The 18,150-nt window shown below is 44.4% G+C and overlaps 1 protein-coding gene across 3 annotated transcripts in view; it reads right to left on the bottom strand.

Annotated features, from left to right (window-relative positions):
- Nucleotides 1-17,628, bottom strand: part of elavl2 (ELAV like neuron-specific RNA binding protein 2) — a 63,975-nt gene extending 46,347 nt beyond the window's left edge. For 2 of the 3 annotated variants that reach the window (XM_042333005.1, XM_042333010.1), the window contains exon 1: nt 17,524-17,581. The gene's annotated coding sequence lies outside the window, so the exon portion shown is untranslated. Of the gene's footprint in view, nt 1-17,523 lie in introns of all 3 variants that reach the window. The other variant, XM_007892601.2, reaches the window with a different exon arrangement.
- Nucleotides 17,629-18,150: the final 522 nt, after the last annotated feature.

Genomic DNA, 18,150 nt, shown 5'->3' with positions numbered 1-18,150 from the left:
TCCCTCCAAAAGTATAGGCAGATTCAGCTGGCTGAAGGGTTCAAATCCACATTACAATCAACGCAGCCAGCTTGTGTTTAGAGCCTGAGGGCAGTTTTCAGAGTTTAGCACTTCCAAGACATCCCTAAAGCCTATACCAGATGAAAAAAGGCTACTAGCTATTCAGCTTTATCCACACAGATATCAAATGTTACAGTATGTGTGCACGATGAGGGAAAACTTCACACTAAGACAGTCAGTTCACCATTGTAACTAAACATTTTAAGGGAAATTCATTTTTTAAAAATAAATCAGATATGAACATTCCAATATCATAATGATGGTTAGTAAAAAAAATTAATTCATTAGAGAAGCATTTGCACAAATGTGGATGAAAATAATAAATTTGATCCAAGATCACATTTGTTGCAGTCAAGAGAAAGTGTAATTTATCTTCAAAACAAATTGGGGGTATGGGGCAAATAGAAGAAAGGTTCATCAAGTCATGTTAGATTACCTAATCCTATTTCACATTATCCAGAATATGCCAATATAGCTAATGCCATTTGACATTCTGTGAAGCACTTTGAGATGTTTCAAAGGCATGATAAGGTGCTTATCAAATGCAAGGATTATTATATTTTCACACAGGTGAGAAATACAAAATTTTGCTGATCTATTCTACACAGAATAGTCAGTCAACAATGTAACTGTCCACGTATTTAACAAGAGCTTCACTAATCTCAGTTAGTTTAACCCTAATCTTCATCAATAGGTGGCAACACAATATAACTACATTTGTGAACCCCTCTATGTTGGGGGCAATATTTAGGCTACTAACTTCACTTGAAAAAACAAACTCACTGAATGAGGGCATCCTACTCATGGCAGAATAGACGAGGCCATTGATGACACTAAATTGTTTCCACTGTATTTAGGCTCTTCATTCCAATCATTTAAATGCATCTCAAGCAGCCTTATAAAATGGCCAAGAGGAAAGCCAATTGAAATGTTAACATGCAGCTCAATCCAAATACATAACACAACATTGACCATAATGATTAACTGGGCTGGCAATCTGACGGATGACGTCACATTGATACATTAGGTTGATAATTTCAACCTTTGTGATGAGGGTCTGTTCCTTGACCAGGACCGCTTTTTTCTCCATCTCTGTCACATTGCCCGACTCCATCTGTACCTCACAACCAAAGCAGCTGAAACCCTCTTTCACAACTCAGTGACTACCCAGCTGGACTATTCCAATGCCCTCCTCGCTGGTCTCCCCAGCTCTACCATACACATGATTCAATTAATCCAAAGCTCCACCACCTGGATACTCACCTGCACAACAACCCTATCACACCAGCCCTTGCCAGGCTCCAATGGCTCTCAATTACCAAACGGATCAATTTCAAGATCCTTTCACTCATTTTCAAATCCCTTCATGCCCTCACAACTCCCTACCTTTCCCAATTGTTTACCCCCACTGCCTCCGATCAGCAGGTTTCAGCCTCCCGTTTGTCACTTATCCTCTTCACCATCGTCGGCCATGCATTCAGCCACAATGCCCCAAAACTCTGAATCTCTCCCTCCGCCTTGACCCCTTCCCCTCCCACTTTCAAATCCCACCTAAAGACCTTCCTTTTTGATCATACTTATGGTCACTTCCACTCCTCCCTCTCCACCTGGCTCAGTGTCAGGTTCCATCACTGTTAAGTGCTCTGGGATGCTGCCCCGCATGAAGGGCGCTATATAATAATCCTTGCATTTGATATAGCGCTTTTCACGTCGGGAGGACGTCCCAAAGCGCTTCACAGAACACACTGTAAAGTGAATTGACTGTATATTTGTGGGCGAACGCGGCAGCCAATTGCGCACAGCAATGTCCCACAAACAGTCATAGATTGAAAATGACCAATTTATTATTGTTTTTAGTTTTTTGAGGGATTATTATTAGGCTCTGTGTGGAGTAAGGAAACTTGCCCAAGGTTTCGCCCTCTGCCTGGAATTGAACTCGGGTCTCTCGCTTGCAAAGCGAGTGCTCTAACCACTGAGCTACAGGACTCTGTAATTCAAAGTGTTATTGAGGGAACATTTCTGCAGCAGCACAATATGCACTGGGAGTCCAACACGGTCTCTGCACACAGGACACCTTGAGCACAAGTTCATCCAGACTGCATTAGTTTACAGACACATCTTACGTTTCTCATCAATGCTACAAATTGCACCAACAGCAGTTACCACAGATTACTGCGTCAAGGATATCTAAAAAAAAGTGCTTCAACATTGACAGTTTTGAATGACAGATGCAACCATGAGCTCATCATAGTCTCAAAGCACTCCAAGGACCAGCTATGGATGCAAATATACTGAGTCTGCTGAACAGATTGTTTTTTTAAAAAAAAACAAATGTCATCATGATAGAACTGCCACCCGTTTTCAATTTAAACTGCAAACCAAAACAGCCACCTATACCAAATGAGGCTGCCAATTGCCAATGAGGCTTACCGCTCTCCTACAACTGGAGAATTTGTAAACTGAGTTTATGAAAACAAATATTCCCCCATTTTAACAGAAAAAATACTGCACAGAACATTACAGCTCCCTGACTACTGGTGATGCTTTCTCTGTGGAATGCATTTGGTCAAAGAGTTAAACATATAGACACACGGAATGTTTCCAATTATGTCTGGGAAAGAAAGTGTTTGGGTGGTGGGAAAAATAATCCATCATTAGTCATTTGCTTCAGGTGCCGGGTTGCACAAATAAAATGTGGTGGTAAAGTGCATTGTTCTGCAGCGGTAATGGTTGTGATCTAATACCTTCTTATTCAGCGCTTCTGCTCAATTAATTTACTTTCGCTGCCTGCTTGAGAAACGAGAACCAAAAGCATTAAAATGGAAGAGTTGGCAGCAAATGAACCCAGAACAGCTCCACTTACTACTCTACCCATCGATTCAACTCCATCCCACCAACAAGCCTGGAAACATTTGTAAGTAAAAGATCCAGCATATTGAGTTTATTCGCATCAGGACCATATGCTGCAGACTGCATCAATGACTGTTCTTGTGAACATCAAGTAGTGCTTTTATTTGTACTCCTTACCACACGTAACCAAAAAGGCTCGAGAACATTGCTCTAAATGAATACTGCAGTCAATTCCCAAAAGTTTAAACATGACAAACACTACTATAGTCAGCAACATTTTCTACACAAGGCAAGGTTTCAACTTGAATTCACATTTTACCTTTGGGATTTCCACCCAATTTTTTCTGTGCAGCTTGCAGTCGATTTAGACTTTGCCTTTACCAGGCTGTGTCGGCCGAGCTCAGTTGGTAGCACTTTCACCTCCAAGCCAGAAGTTTGTAGGTTTAAACCTCATGTTGGGACGAGGAACTCGTAGTCTAAGTTAACATTCCAATTCAGTGCTGGGGGAAGCACTGCATTGCTAGAGATCCTGTCCTTCAGATGAGGCATTAAACCAAGTGTGGCTGTCTAGGTGGATATTAAATGCCCATAGCACTATCTTAAAAAGACAACAAAGCACCTTTCACGGGGTGGGAGGATGTCCCAAGGAGCTGGACAGTAAGAGTTTTGGTCCCGAGCTCAGGATCAGGGAGGGCAGAGGTGAGCAGGGAGATCGAAAGAATGGTCAAAGAGGAGGGTCTTGAGATGGATCTTGAAGGAGGCAAGGGAGGGGGTGAGGAGGAGGGACTGCAGGATTGAGTTCCAGAGGGTGGGGGCAGAGTGCCAGAAGGCCCACCCATCAATAGTGGGGCGAACGAGGCAGGAGATGTGAAGCAGGCCGGAACCCACCGAGCGAAGGGAGTGAGCAGGATGGTAGGAGGTCACAGGGCGCAAGACCATGCAGGGCTTGAAGGTGAGGACCAGGATCTTGTACTGTATCCTGTGTGATGGGAAGCCAGCGGAATCAGGCGAGGTTGGGGGTGAAAAGGTCTCGGAGCCTGGTGTGGGAGAGGACTCGGGCTGCAGAGTTCTGGGTGATCTACAGCCTATGGAGGGAGGAGTTGGGTAGGCCGAGAAGCAAGAAGTTTACATAGTCAAGTCTGGATATAATGAAAGCGTGTATGAGGGTTTTGGCGGCCTGCAGTTTGAGACCGTGGCGGAGCCGGGCAATGTTGCAGAGGTGTCATGGCACAGGATAGTCGAGGGTCAAACAGGACGCCATGGATCCAACTGGCTTAGTAAGGTAGAGCGAGGTTCTCCCCATGGCCTGACCAATAATCCCCCAAGTAAAATTGGTCGTTCACTTCATGGCCATTTGAAGACATGATGAGGCACTATATCAAATGCAAGGATTATTATGAATATTGAACAACAATGCTGTGTGGAAACTAGCTGCCGCATTTGCCCACAAAACCGTCACAGTACTTTAAAGTACATCCTGTGAAGGGTATTGGGACAGATGTCCTTCCAAAGGCGCTATATCAAAACCATTATTGGTGGACCACTCAAGCTTACTTCAAGTTTCACACTCTCCTTCAACTGCTAAAAACAATAATAATCCTTGCACTTGATATAGCACTTCATCACGTGTTCAAGACGTTTCAAAGCGTTTTGCAGAATATTCTGTAAAGTGAATTGACTATATTTTTGGGGGCAAAACGCAGTAGCCAAATGCACGCTGACGAGTCGTGGATTGAGTGACCAATTGTTATTTATGCATTTATTTTACTTTACACATTTTATGTGAGCATTAAAATCCCAGTGAGGGTTTGGGACAAGTTCTTAAATAAAATTACTATAGTCAATAGCTAAAACACAGCAATGATGGCAACAACTAAATATCCTACCATTGAGATAGGATGTCTGCAAACTCTCTACAATCTATTGAGATTGCTGCACTTCAGATTCCTGTGATCATATATTGTACATACAGTAACTATACACTTTAGGCAACAAAGTTAGTCTCCATTGCTTCTCTTTCAGAGAAATTCAAGGACAATCTCAACAAGGTCGAAAGCGAGATGAATCTTCAAATCTTTGAAGGGACCAGACTATTGAATAATATGCTCACACAACACTCCAGAAACAGCTCTGGAGCCTGGTATGTTGTAGTCATAACTACATTGAAAATGAGGATGACCACATTCACAATAATTCAAAATATTTCACACTTAAAGATGTGTTGCAAATTCACAGCAAACTGTTGTAGTTGCCTGTACGTGGTGATTAATCTGCATTAGCTGGAGCACTTGAAAACCTGAATCAGAGTAACTTGAGAAAAAAATTGCTTTAAAAGATCCTTATTTGCAAAACAACAAGAATAAGTCTACCCACCCCAGCAATGCATATCCCTAGCTTCCATTTCAAAGGACAACTGATATTTTTCTTGAAAAATTAGCACATTAATCTTCTTGCTGCAAACCCTCAAGTCTCCTAAATTGTTAAAACTGTTCAGGCAAGACTGTTACAGCACTGGCATATTACCGTTGAAAGTCTACATAGGCACAGAAATAAATGGGGAAATATGTGTGGTGGTTTAATTGCTCAAGTCTATACTGGCTTATTTGATTGAGCACTGGAAATAAGATCACAAGAGTGCAAAATTAGTCAAGGCCAGTGGAAATTGCCATCTTTGCTTTTCCTTAATAGTGTTTAGATAGCGACCTCTTAAAATATTCCCCTCTCTGATTAGAAATAGTGTCCAAGAGATTCAAGCAGTACTAAAGAGCTAAAGTTTTACAGAAAGTGACAATCTAATAACAGAATGCATCAACAAAAAATCTCAGCTGATGAATATAAGATTGCATCATGAGTGAAGACAGTTAAAATGGCAGAAGACATGCCAATGGAGATTTTGAATTGATTCACATCTCTGAAGGGAAACAAAAGTCGTCAAGTATATTGACGATAAAAGTCTACTGTCATTTTGCTGCACACTGTATACATGAAGGAGAAGGGGATGGATGTGTGTAGGAGGGGAATAGGAGGTGGATTCTCACGTGGAGTACAAACACCGATCAGCAGATATGTTGGGTTGAATGGCCCATTTCTTTCCAGCAACGCTCTATAGAATGAACCACCAGTAGCATTCAGTTTCACCCGTCCCACCAATTAAAGCTGACTGAGCAATAAGAGTTGGTAGTTTGGAAGTTTCATTATCCATGGATACTAGATCAGTTACAATTATCTGGGATCAAGCACTTAGAGACCCTACCCACACAAAGTCCACTACATAAATGCAAATTGTTGCACATCTATATAGCAACTTGAAAAAGCTGTACATGTAACATTGGATTCTGATGCACATGCAGCACCTATGCAGAATGCAGGCGCATTAAAGTTTAAACTGGATTCTTTGTGATGCATTGCCTTTTCATCTTCTAGGTGTTGCAATGATGCATCAGTGTGTCAGATTTGTGGAAGTCATTCATAATAACAATGCTTTGCTTGACCGGTAGTGCAGAGGGGAGCAGCAAGGCTAATTTCCACTGCTACAGGAAAGAACACAATCTGGAGCTCTGCAGCCTCATAAATATCTCATGCAGGATCAAGAGGGTGGATAAAAATTGGAACAGAGAAAGTAAATCAAAAATGTTTCCAGATGCACAAGACACATTTAATTTGATGAATTTCAGGTATACGGCAGTATTATTTCTTTACAGAGGGTGATGAACTACTGAAACAGTTACAGGAAGAGGCTGTACTTGGTGACTAGATTCCTTTACTTCAACTCCTTCACCCCCAAAATATTGCTTCTAATGTCAAATTTGCAACTCTAGTTTAATTCTAGCGTGAACTAAAACAGTATTACAGCAATCCATCAATCATATATTCCTTTCCCCAACCCCAAAGGAAATGTTTACATTTCTCATATCCAGCCAGTTATCACCCTTTAATTTTGATGGCTCCAATTTTTAATCCATCAACATTATTTCCCCTCCATCTCCAATAGAATGTGCACATCTTCATTGTGAATCCAACTACAGAGGTACTAATTTTCCTTATTTCTCACCAATTCAATGGACCTTAAGCCCCTCACCCCCTTATCAATTCAAAATTGGAGCAGGGAGTAATTAAGGGATCTAGATCAAAATGAGGGGATTGGGGGAAGACGATGGTAATAAGTGGAACTTGACATACATTAATGGATTTGCAAAAACAAGATAGGGTAGAAGATAGTGAAATTTCTAGATGTCATTGTGCTTGCTGTGGTGGAGAATGACTGTGGAATCAGGAGACAGCAATGGTCATACAAAGAGTGATTAAGGACTGGCAAATGAGGTTCAATACAAATAGCTGCAAGGTATTACATAAAGGAAGAATGAATAAGAAGCACATGTACTCTACTGGTAAGATACTATATTATAATATTATGCGTTATATGCAAGATAGCTCACGTGGGTTAATCTAAGCTAAATACATTTATCTCATGGAATCCTGTAGCTCAGTGGTTAGAGCCCTCACTTCGCAAACTAGAGGACCTAGGTTTGATTCCCGGCAGGGCGAAACGTTCGGGAAGTTTCCTTACTCCATACACCTCTGTTTATCTAGCAGTAAGTAGGAACCCGGTTGTTAGTCAAGTGGCGAATCGCTTTTCCAGGGTAATAATTCCTTAAAAAAATAACTTGGTCACTCAATCCACAACTGTTCGTGGGACATTGCTGTGCGCAATTGGTTGCCACGTTTCACCCACAAAATATAGTCAATTCACTTACAGTATATTCTGTGAAGCACTTTGAGACTCTCTAAGACACTATATAGGCACTATATCAATGCAAGGATTATTATAAGCTACGACTTGTCAAGGAGGAAGCTGAGAGATCTAGGGATATTAACTGACTCCTTGTTCAGTGTCAACAGTGAGAGTGCAAACACAGCAAATAAGATAGTGGGTTATATCACCAAATCAGTTGATCTCAGATCCCCAGAAGTCATACTGGAGCTGTGCTGCACTCTGGTCACACTACACCTAGAATATTTTCTACAGTTCTGGTTGCCACAGAACAAGACAAAGGCCCGAGAGGAAAGCAATGAGGATAATCCATAGAACTAGAGGAACAAGCTGTGATCCAGGATTAGCAAACTAGATCCCTTCTGCATTAAAGTGGAGACCTCATACAGGTATATTAAATGTAAATGCAAGTATTATGCAAAATTGTAAATGAGATTAAGTAAACCTCGGACAATATTTTGAAATACACCAAAACAGAACACCAGTTTAGCGCTGCAAACGGCAAACCATTTCAGACAAACAGTATTTATTTAACCAGTAGGTAATTAATGGACTGCAACAAATTACCAGGAAAGATGGTCCAAGTCAGGATGTTAGACCCATTTAGGAGCTTGATGCTGTGATGGAAAGCGAGTAGGTTGGGTGTATGCTGGAAGGATAAGACAAAATAGACTGAGGGGCTTTTTCCATCTGATCTCTTTTGAGAAAATTTCACAAGTCTATCACTCTCCAGTACCTCCTTAAATTGGCTTATGTGTAAGCTTTGATGGCAAATTCAACTCCATGGGGGCAGGAAGGGGAAAAAAGGATCATAATCAGGTCCCATAATGACCTCACCTGACACCCAGACACACAGCTTCCAGTAGTGATCTCTGGAGAGCAATCACATGGAAAATTTGGCAAATTTTCCTCTGCTCGATATGGGGATAAAGGGAATGCTCAGGCATTTTTTAAGCACTCTGAATCTCTCTGCCCCATCTCAGATCAGCTAATTCAGCGTGCATCAGAAAAAAAATATAAAACCCAAACAGTAGAAATTGAACAAAGTTCAGGTCTACATAGCCTAATGTTGCACCAGGCAGTGCCTTATCTAATAGGATATCAAGTTCAATACTGTTCTCGTATCTGGGAATACGCCAAACCCTCCTGTAGTCCTAGAAAAGATACAAAATGTGTTGTAAAATGAATAATCCTTCAATGTTTGCTCTAAACACTTTTTGCAACCTTTAATTATCATTACTCCTTTGACATTTCCCCCATGTTCTTCCCAAATTCCAAATGTACCATCAAAGTGTGTGTGCTCTCCTTGGTCCTCCAATCTATCCTAATTAAGATCCACCCGTTTCGAACTCAACTTTGTTCTTTCCAGAAGCTTTTTTTAAAAAATTGGTAGAATTGCTCACCTCCAACAGTCAGTGACTCAATACGCTCATTTACTAATGCTCCACCACATTCAGGAACAGCGTTTCCAGACGTGAAGGTGCAGAAAAATTGCTGTAGACCAATCTCTAGTGTACCACTATCACATTTCACACCAACCAACCTTGTAAGACGAGAACAATCCAATCAGACTCGACTAAAATTTATGTACTATCATGAAATTGCAGCATTCTAAACCTTACAACTTAATGATTACAGGGAAGCCACAAACACCACATTAAATTCTAGGATGCAGCATTAAGACCTGGAAAATTGTACAATCCTATTCAACATAAATGAACTAGAGATCTCAGAAACAATACCTTCTTGATATCTACTGAAAGTATGTTTTTTGTCCCTACAATTAAATCTCTCTATTACTACAATTGTTTTTAATTGCACTTTATAACATCCCTTTACATCATGTTTATGACTCATAGTCTAACATTAAGCCCACATAACAAATTGGTCCTAAATTTAGCACTGAGATATTCATCTCCTTTGGAGTATTGTAATAAAAGTCTCTTTACTAGAGGATGACCACAGGGCCATCAATTCTAGGACTACATGCCAATGGGAGACATTCATCATATCACACTAATTATTGTTCCATATAATTGGGTACAATAGTATACACCCAGCATAACCAACAGCTTCATAATAGTCAATTAATGACCATCATTTATGTAGGAACACAACGAGAAAAACAATCTCTGAAGTTTAAGCGAGAAACAGATTGGCCACATACCAGAGATAATCAAACTTCAAATGTTGGGTAAATAATCAAAAATTCTAAACCACCCCAACAGCCCTTGAATAGCATCTCCAAGATGTCACCTTAGCTCCTTTGGTAGCACTCTTGCTTCTGGGACACCGGATTTTAGCCCACAGTCCAAGCTGACTCTCCAATGCAGTTTGGGGGGAATGCTGCGTTGACAGTGGTTCCATAGCACCTTGTAGTTTTAATATAGCGATAATATGATCAGTTTTCAGAGACAGCATATTGAAAAATACAAATTAGAATTCTATAATCTACACAAAGTGATTTGAAAGTCAAACAGAGGTCCGTTACCACCTTATTTGACATCTTAAACCATGACCATTTTGCACCTCTAGCTGCTTATTTCAAATTAGTGGAGTGCTAGAAAGTGTGTAGAGAATCACAGCTTTTCAGATTGAAACATTAAATTTGGCATGTAGCTTTCCTCTGCCTCATTTTATCCTTTTTAAAGGCGGGTGGAAGAAAAAAATATAAACTTTTAAAACTGAAGATAGGACCTCATCTTGATCTTGAAGCAACCCTTAGAATTAAGGGTTAGTTCAAGATTCACCCACAAAGTATACAGGCAATTCCCAGTATATTCTGTGAAGCGTGTAGAGACGTCTCGAAGATGTGATAAGGTGCTATAACAAATGCAAGGATTATTATTATAATTACTGACCATATCATTTTTAAGATTTACAACCCAATCCAGAGATGCAGTTCGTTTAAAAACTCCTTAGTTTTAAAATGTATGAGCTGGCGTTAATCACTTTGATGGGAGCAATCTATTGTCTACTGCTTCCAAAATAAATGTTCTAATTAAGCCCCGCTGGATGCTACTATGGCTCAGGTGATTCACTTGACAATCTAATGATTAATTTCTGCTCAACATTTCGGCCATGCATATTCAAACCTGGAAGCTAATCATAAGAAATACAACTTGTCAGTACAGCAATGCAACCTACCTATCCAATTCCAGCACACCAGAAGGTCCAGCTTTCAAAATTGATGTGGCTGTTCTTTACTCATTTCACGCACCAAAAGTTTACAGAAAAATAAGCTATACACACATCAGCTGTTAATGTTTTTCACTGAAAACTAGCATACATCAAAATCCTGCTCCAAAAGGTCAAAATATTTCTTTTTATATCAATATAAAGCTTCAATAGGCTTGAAGAAAACTGAAGTCTGTCATTACGAAGATCACATTACCTTCAATTCCATTTAACAATGAATTAAACTCCAGTTACTGTGGATCAAGTTAATTGTAATTCACTATCCACAATATTCACTGCGTCAAACGCATACAAACTATCTGCATTGGAAGCTACTAAATGTTGAAATGTTAAGAGTAGTCATATTCATTTAAGCTACCACCTGTATTCAGGAACCACCTGCTGTAAGCCACCACCCTAGAAGCGTCCCAACTGATTTTCCATAATAAACCACCTCTATTCAGCAACAGCTGCCTAATGCAACCAATGGTCACTTGCTTTTTGAGCCGTCAGTGTACAAACACCCTTTTCACCAGCCAGCTCTATGTGAATTTAAGTTTACTTACCAGTAATGCATTACTAATTTCCACGGCCCATGTACAATCCACATGTAAACGCTAGACTCTTGAGAGCATTTATCAACGCAGCCCACTTGATGTCCACAACTTCCCATCTCACTGGTGGGGCAGTGTTGATAAATGTGCTGGGAGTCCAGCGTGAGTCTACATGAGGGCCCGAGGAAAAACATTTTTAAAAATGTTTCGGTCCAGTTAATGACTTAATGAATCCTTATTTGAAGGCCACCCTTACATAAAGGCCAGTCTCCTGAATGGTTTCTGAAAACACCATTGGGTGTATATTGAAGGTCAGGACTTGATTTTTCAATGAATTCCCATGCTATAACCAACCAATATGTAGATTAACACAATTTAAATAAGCACTGCAGCAGTCGGGTTGATCTCATCTGGATTGTTCTACACCAAAGCACTTTATGTAACACCTAGAAATTCCAAGATCATAAAACTTCTGGACCCTAATTTGTTTCAACCTCCGCTAGTAAGCTAACCAGCTGCAATGCTTTTAACCACGATGGGAGAGCGAGCAGTGGCTGTAAAGTCGCAGACCAGATAAACATCAAGTGTCAATACACGAATACTGAATTCCCTTCCCGCCCCACCCTTTATTAATGGATCATTAGAAAATTAGTGATAGCAAAATGCAAGAATTTGCTGATTTATATTGATCATTGTCTCCTTTCAAATGATTATACTTTCGCTACAGCAAGCAGTGAAGCATGAGAAGGGCAAACCCCGAATCAGCACCAGGTTAGTTTCCACAGGTTACTGTCGTGCGAAGAACATGCGGTGGTGAGAGGAAGAGTGAGGGGGGGGGAGGAAATATAATTTGCCTTCTGGTTTTCTTCACACAAGAGACACACACAAGTACGGTATTCCCCGCACTAGAGACACACACAAACACGGTGTTCTTCGCACTAGAGACACACACACACACACACACAGTGTTCCTCGCACTAGAGACACACACACACAGCGATCCTCGCACTAGAGACACACACACACAGCGATCCTCGCACTAGAGACACACACACACGCGGTGTTCTTTGCACTAGAGACACACACACACGGTGTTCCTCACACTAGAGACACACACACACGGTGTTCCTCACACTAGAGACACACACACACGGCGATCCTCGCACAAGAGACACACATACAAACATGGTGTTCCTGCACGAGACACACACACACACACACAAACACGGTGTTCCTCACCCAAGAGAGACACACACACATGGAGTTCCTCACACCACACATACAGTGTTCCTCACACTAGACATACAGTGTTCCTTACACCAGACACACACACAGTGTTCCTCACACTAGAGACACACACACACGCGGAGTTCCTCACACTACTACACACACACACACACAGTGTTCCTCGCACTAGAGACACACACACACAGCGATCCTCGCACTAGAGACACACACACACGCGGTGTTCTTTGCACTAGAGACACACACACACGGTGTTCCTCACACTAGAGACACACACACACGGCGATCCTCGCACAAGAGACACACATACAAACATGGTGTTCCTGCACGAGACACACACACACACACACACAAATACGGTGTTCCTCGCACGAGACACACACACACACACACAAACACGGTGTTCCTCACCCAAGAGAGACACACACACATGGAGTTCCTCACACCACACATACAGTGTTCCTCACACTAGACATACAGTGTTCCTTACACCAGACACACACACAGTGTTCCTCACACTAGAAACACACACACGCGGTGTTCCTCACACTAGAGACACACACACACGGTGTTCCTCACACTAGAAACACACACACACGGTGTTCCTCACACTAGAAACACACACACACGGTGTTCCTCACACTACTACACACACACACGGTGTTCCTCACACTACTACACACACACACGGTGTTCCTCACACTAGACACACACACACGGTGTTCCTCACACTACACACACACACGGTGTTCCTCACACTAGAAACACACACACACGGTGTTCCTCACACTACACACACACGGTGTTCCTCACACTACACACACACGGTGTTCCTCACACTACACACACACGGTGTTCCTCACACTACACACACACACACACACACGCGGTGTTCCTCACACCACACACACGCGGTGTTCCTCACACCACACACACACACACGCGGTGTTCCTCACACCACACACACACACACACACACACACACACGGTGTTCCTCACACCACACACACACACGGTGTTCCTCACACTACACACGCGGTGTTCCTCACACCACACACACGCGGTGTTCCTCACACTACACACACACGCGGTGTTCCTCACACTACACACACACACACACACGGTGTTCCTCACACTACACACACGCGGTGTTCCTCACACCACACACACACACACGCGGTGTTCCTCACACTACTACACACACACACGGTGTTCCTCACACTACTACACACACACACGCGGTGTTCCTCACACTACTACACACACACACGGTGTTCCTCACACTACTACACACACACACTGTGTTCCTCACACTACTACACACACACACTGTGTTCCTCACACTACTACACACACGCGGTGTTCCTCACACTACTACACACACACGCGGTGTTGCTCACACTACTACACACACACACCGTGTTCCTCACACTCCCACACACCACACACACACACACGGTGTTCCTCACACTACCACACACACACGGTGTTCCTCACACTACCACACACACACACGGTGTTCCTCACACTACCACACACACACACACACGGTGTTCCTCACACTACTACACACACACACGCGGTGTTCCTCACACTACTACACACACACACGCGGTGTTCCTCACACTACACACACACACACGCGGTGTTCCTCACACTACACACACACGGTGTTCCTCACACTACTACACACACACACGGTGTTCCTCACACTACTACACACACACACACGCGGTGTTCCTCACACTACTACACACACACACGGTGTTCCTCACACTACTACACACACACGCGGTGTTCCTCACACTACTACACACACACACTGTGTTCCTCACACTACTACACACACGCGGTGTTCCTCACACTACTACACACACACACGCGGTGTTCCTCACACTACTACACACACACACACACGGTGTTCCTCACACTACCACACACACACACACACGGTGTTCCTCACACTACCACACACACACACACACGGTGTTCCTCACACTACTACACACACACACGCGGTGTTCCTCACACTACTACACACACACACACGCGGTGTTCCTCACACTACTACACACACACACACGGTGTTCCTCACACTACTACACACACACACACACGGTGTTCCTCACACTACACACACACACACACACACGGTGTTCCTCACACTACACACACACACACACGGTGTTCCGAACAGTAGACACCCAAAAATTAATGAGATGCAAAACAGCATTGATATTCAGCGCAGCATCGCTTATTAGCACTGTAACCATTATTACTGATGGGGGGGGGGGGGGGGAGCAGTGAGCTGGGGGGGGGGGGCTCCGGGTCACGTGCCGGGGGGCGGGGCTCCGGGTCACGTGCCGGGGGCGGGACTCCGGGTCACGTGCCGGGGGGGCGGGAAGAGGCGCCCTGGAACGTCGAGTATCCACCAACTGATCACACGACGTTCCGAAGCCATTCATGCCGCTGCGCGCGCCGCCGCGGGCGGGAAGCCGAGCCCCGCCCCCCCCCGGGGTCGCTCCCGGGGCCGCGCCCCACCCCCACCACACACATTTGTAGCCTAAAGTCCACCAAATCCTACACCCCCCCCCACCTCAAAGTCCAGACCCCCCCCATGTTACGCGGCGCTCGCTGGTGCCACCGACCCGCGGCTGTTGCCTTTGAAGCTGTACGGTGGAGATCTTCAAAAGGGAATACAAAAAAAATAAAATTTAGGCATATCCGCCCAACGCCGTCTCTCCCCCCCCACCACACACACCCCCACTCACCCCCCCATCACCACTCACCCCCCCCCCACCACACACACACACCCACACTCACCCCCCCCATCACCACTCACCCCCACTCACCCCCCCATCACCACTCACCCCCCCCCCCCACCACTACTCACAGTACAACAAAAAACGATCAATAACTGGGCGTGAATCAGCCCAGTCTGGTAACCAGCTCCAACTAGTGCTGGATACAACCAGGTGAAGCTTCTTATAAAGGCTCCCACTCCCCCCCCCACCCCCACCACACCCCCCACCGCCAACTCTAACTCAAGTTATCCCGCAATCAGAGAGCCGCTTAAATTTGGCGGGAACCAAACCAATGACATGAGGACGAGCCTCAAATAATCCGAAACTGGCGACTAACTGCAAACCCGTCAGACCAGTACCCCCCCCACCACCACCACCCCCCCACCCCACCCACCCCCCACCACGACCACCCCACCCCACCCCGAACAAAACGGGGTGAACACAAATGCCCAGTGCCAGGCAGCAATGTCACAAGGACATGTTGCATTTCAGCCGTCACATTGGGGGGCAACATCGGGGCAGTCGCGGTGGCAGATGAAGTGCAAGTGTGTGTTTTTTTTTAAAAAAAAAGAACTTGGGTAATGGTTGAATTGCAATCGATCCGACTCGTCAAGTCACGATGCGCGGTCCCGGTACCCACTAACCGCCCAACTTCAGCTTCTGGAACAGATTTCGCAAAGCGCAAACGAACGAAGTGCGAGTCGGTTTCTCTCCGCGCTGCGCGTTCGCCGAAACCGTCCACATCCATCGGGGAAAGACGCGTCGAATGGCTTCGGCGAATTCGGCGTTTTCCCGATCAGCTCTCGGGTGTCACTGCAGAAACCATTCTGCGTAAAAGGTTAAGACAGTTTCGCTTCACCTTAAGTGACCAGTTTCGGTAAACTCCGGGGGCGCACGTGCTGTGCTGTGCTGTGCTGTGCTGTGCCTCCCGTTTCCAGGGCCACACAGCGGCGAAACCTCCCGCACTTCGCAGAAATTACAGTATTTGGCGGATTATGCAAAAGTCGGAATTATTATTTGCAGCGGTTGTGTGGGCAGTGCCCCCCTCCATCCCCGGGGGGCGCGGTCCTGCCCTCCACTGTCCAACACACACACACACACACAACACAAAAAAAAGTTTTACCAATCGTTTGGCCGAAACGGCTTCTCGCCGACGCGAGGCACAGGACGGGGGGGGGGACGGGGGGAAGGGGGAGGGGGGGGGCTCGGCATCAGCCCAGTCTCCGGCACCGCTCACTCGCTGCTTCCTCGCTGCTATAGATGCAAACCCAGAACACCGCCGGTGTGTACCGAGGCTTCGTGACACGCTGTCACTCTCTCGCTCTCCGAAATAAATCCGGTTCAAGCGTTTATTGGAAGAGACGCGACTTGGGGAGCGAGTCAGTCAGTCAGTCAGTCAGTCAGTCCTCCCTCTCGTCCTCACTCCCCATCGGTGCCGTGTGATGAGCGCTCTCTCCACTAACAGCTTCAAATGGGCCAAATCCCACAGAACGCTATCCCGAAAGAAGCCCTTTTTTTTTAGTCTTAATTGTTTTCGCACCGTTTTAAGACGGGAATTCGACAGATGTATGCGGGAAAGCAGCGCTCCTGGGAAGCATTGGCACATACGCCAATAACGCACGAGAGAAAGAGAGAGAGAGAGAGAGAGAGAGAAAAAAAGACCTTTGACGTTATAATAAAGCACACGATTTCACACCAAAGTGCACCAGAAAGGAGACTTCCAACTCGTCGAGTGTTTCCCTGAACCTTTGCTGCATTTCGGCCACCTGAGCTGCACAGGTACCCTGTGGCTGAGGCACTGACATTCACTGATGGTTTTAGTGTATTTTCTTTTCGTTTTGAACGAATATTAAAAAAAAAGGTATTGAAAAGGACAATTATGTTTGAAATTCCATCCCCCCCACCCCCATTGGAAAAGCACCTCGAATGCAAAAGGCTTCAGGTTTTGCAAAGATAAAACGTTGCAAGGATTTCAAAAAGCCAATTGCAAAAAAACACACACACACACACACACAAACACAAACACACACCAGATTTGAAGTGTCGAGAGCTTCCAGCTTACCTTTTGGCTTTTACGAGTAGAAAAGTTTAGAGTAGTCCTACGAAAAAGGGAAGGCGTAACGGAAAATTGCTCAAGTGCAGCACAAAACCCTGAAACGAAAGCAGCCTACAGGTAATAACGTGGGGGTAAGGTGGGGGAATTGCAAAAAAAAAAAAAAAAATGCACCGAAACGTCCAATATATATAGAAAAAAATAATGCACAAATCAACTTTTAAAAAAAAAAACCCGGGGGGAAAAAAAAAAAGTCTGATTTAGGTCAATTCGAGTATGGAATTTTTTTTAATATCTTTTGCAATATATAGATTTATATATATATATATATAGATATATATAAAAAAAACTTAAGGGACAAACTTAAGGAACAAAAGAAATAACCAAGAAACGTAAAACGGCTTCGGAAACCTTTCCCCCCCCCCTCCTCCTCCCCTACAACTGAAGCAGCAGCTGCATCTCGGCGCAAAACCAGAGGTGTTGCAGAAGATAAGAAATAAGAGGCGCTTTTTCTGTCACCGGGAGGGGATCCGCCGCGCTTTATAGCGGCCGAATCACACCGCGCGAATGCACCTCCGCATCGGCCGAACCGCTGCACTCTCGCTGCCCCGCAATCACATGGAGGAGCGGCGCGGA

Source organism: Callorhinchus milii, unplaced genomic scaffold, assembly GCF_018977255.1.
Source record: "Callorhinchus milii isolate IMCB2004 unplaced genomic scaffold, IMCB_Cmil_1.0 Scaffold1, whole genome shotgun sequence".
NCBI classification, from domain to species: Eukaryota; Metazoa; Chordata; class Chondrichthyes; order Chimaeriformes; family Callorhinchidae; genus Callorhinchus; species Callorhinchus milii.
Note: the sequence above shows the minus strand (reverse complement) of the source record. Positions and strands in the feature narration are given on the sequence as shown.